A 3,423-nucleotide genomic window follows, 5' to 3' on the forward strand; every position below is an offset into this window, starting at 1 on the left:
TTTTTCTAGACACAACTCGGCTGCTAAAAACGATCAAGCAATTGGGCTCCTAAGGTCGGGGAAGGCTCTGATTACCAACTTGTAACACCCTCGATGCGACTATAGCTCCCACGTGTCGAGGCACGACTTAGAGACATAATCGCATTGAAGGCATAAGTCGCAAGTTAGGCAATCTTCACAACATCCCATGTAATATAGATAATAAAAGGGGAGATAACATAGTTGGGTTACACTCTCCACGTCAATCAAGTACATAAAATAGCATTACATCATTCAAACACTCATGGCCCGACTACAGCGCCAAAATAAAAGATAACCCAACAAGCGACACGGTCCCGATCACCCCCAACTGGGCACCACTACGGATCATCAGGAAAGGAAACATAGTATCATTGAGAGTCCTCATCGAACTCCCACTTGAGCTCGAGCACGTCACCTGGAGCGGAATCGTCAGGCCCTGCATCTGGTGTAATAGTAATCCGTGAGCCACAGGGACTCAGCAATCTCGCACCCTCGCGATCAAGACTATTTAAGCTTATAGGTATGGCAAGGTAAATATGTGGAGCTGCAGCAAGCGACTAGCATATATGGTGGCTATCCTGTTCGCAATAGAGAGCGAGAAGAGAAGGCAAAGCGCGAGCGAGAAACTAGAGAGCAACCTGCGCAAGCATTACTCCAACACCGTGTCCACTTCCCGGACTCCGCCGAGAAGAGGCCATCACAGTAACACACTCAGTCGAAGGAGAGGAGCAACGCCGGGAGGAGGCAGGCGCGAGGAGGCGGCAGGCGGTTCAGGCCCCGCGGGCCGGATCTGGGCCGCGCGGGCCCGCGGCGGCGCGCGGTGGAACGGCCGCAGCACGACACTTGGCGGCACGGGAGTGGTGGCGGCGAAGCGTCCGGCGCCGACGGACACGTCCGACGCCGACGGACACGTCCAGCGCCGACGGACACGTCCGGCGCGCGGAGAGCGGATTTCAAGGGTTTTGAGGAAGGAGAGACCCGAAATTTCGGAGGAGGGGCTAGTTTTATAGGTAGAGGGAGCTAGGAGAGTCCAAATGAGGTGCAGTTTTCGGCCACGCGATCGTGATCGAACGCTCTAGATGATGGAGAGGATTTAGGTGGGTTTTGGGCCAAATTGGAGGGGTGTTGGGCTGCAACACACACGAGGCCTTTTCGGTCCCTCGGTTAACCGTTGGAGTATCAAACGAAGTCCAAATGGTACGAAACTTGACAGGCGGTCTACCGGTAGTGAACCAAGGCCGCTTGGCAAGTCTCGGTCCAATCCGGAAATGTTTAATCCCCACACACAAAAGAAAGCTAGAAATGACCACCGGAGGAGAACGAAGCGCCGGAATGCAAAACGGACAACGGGGAAAATGCTCGAATGCATGAGATGAACACGTATGCAAATGCAATGCACATGATGACATGATATGAGATGCATGACAACTATAACAACACACCGAGACAAAGACCCGAACCCGAGAAAATAAAATAACTTAACGCCGGAAACGGCAAGAGTTGGAGTACAAATTGGGTAAGTTACATCCGGGGTGTTACACCAGGCCCACCATCGCTTCTCCATAGCTCGTAGGTTCATTGTTGTCTAGCAACATGACTTCCAAGACAGGATTACGTACCACTCTGAAGTAGTACACATCCTTGTCATCCCACGAGGTTTGGTAGTGACTTGATCTGAAGTTTCATGATCACTATCATAAGCTTCCACTTCAATTGGTGTAGGTGCCATAGGAACAACTCCCTGTGCCCTGCCACACACTAGTTGAAGAGATGATTCAATAACCTCATCAAGTCTCCACCATCCTCCCACTCAATTCTTTCGAGAGAAACTTTTCCTCGAGAAAGGACCCGATTCTAGAAACAATCCCTTATTGCTTTCGGATCTGAGACAGGAGGTATACCCAACTGTTTTGGGTGTCCTATGAAGATGCATTTATCCGCTTTGGGTTTGAGCTTATCAGCCTGAAACTTGTCACATAAGCGTTGTAGCCCCAAACTCTTAAGAAATGACAGCTTAGGTTTCTCTAAACCATAGTTCATACAGTGTCATCTCATCGGAATTACGTGGTGCCCTATTTAAAGTGAATGTGGTTGTCTCTAATGCCTAACCCATAAACTATCGTGGTAATTCGATAAGAGACATCATGGTATGCATCATATCCAATAGGGTGCAATTATGATGTTCGGACAAACCATCATACTATGGTGTTTCAGGCTGTATTAGTTGTGAAACAATTTCCACAATGTCTTATTTCTGTGCCAAACTCGTAATTCAGATATTCATCTCTATGATCATATCATAGATATTTTATCCTCTTGTCACAGCGATCTCTCACCTTCACCCTGAAATTACTTGAACCTTTTAATAATTCAGACTCGTGATTCATCATGTAAATATACTCAACATCTACTCAAATCATCTGTGAAGTAAGAACATAACGATATCCACTACACGCCTCAGCACTCATTGGACTGCACACATCAAAATATATTACTTCCAACAAGTTGCTTTCTAGTTCCATTTTACTGAAAACGAGGCTTTCAGTCATCTTGCCCATGTGGTATGATTTGCATGTCTCAAGTGATTAAAAATCAAGTGAGTCCAAACAGTCCATTTGCATGGAGTTTTTTCATGCATATACACCAATAGACATGGTTCGCATGTCTCAAACTTCTCAAAAACGAGTGAGCCCAAAGATCCATCAACATGGAGCTTCTTCATGCGTTTTATACCGATATGACTTACGTGGCAGTGCCACAAGTAGGTGGTACTATCATTACTATCTTATATCTTTTGGCATGAACATGTGTATCACTACGATCGAGATTCAATAAACCATTCATTTTAGGTGCAAGACCATTGAAGGTATTATTCAAATAAACAGAGTAACCATTATTCTCCTTAAATGAATAATCGTATTGCGATAGACATAATCCAATTATGTCTATGCTCAACGCAAATACCAATCTCGATGGTAGAGGGAGCGTGCGATGCTTCATCACATCAAGCTTGGGAAAAACTTCTAGCACATATTGCCAGCTCACCTTTAGCTAGTCTCCGTTTACTCCGCAGCCTTTTATTTCGAGTTTACTAACACTTAGCAACCGAACCGGTATCTAATACCATGGTGCTACTAGGAGTACTAGTAAAGTACACATTAACACAATGTATAACCAATATACTTCTATCGACCTTGCCAGCCTTCTCATCTACCAAGTATCTAGGGTAATTCTGCTCCAGTGGCTGTTCCCCTTATTACAGAAGCACTTAGTCTCGGGTTTGGGTTCAACCTTGGGTTTCTTCACTAGAGCAGCAGCTGATTTGCCGTTTCATGAAGTATCCCTTCTTGCCCTTGCCCTTCTTGAAACTAGTGGTTTCACCAACCATCACCAATTGATGCT

The sequence above is a fragment of the Triticum urartu genome, chromosome 4 (assembly GCF_003073215.2).
Source record: "Triticum urartu cultivar G1812 chromosome 4, Tu2.1, whole genome shotgun sequence".
Taxonomy (NCBI): domain Eukaryota; kingdom Viridiplantae; phylum Streptophyta; class Magnoliopsida; order Poales; family Poaceae; genus Triticum; species Triticum urartu.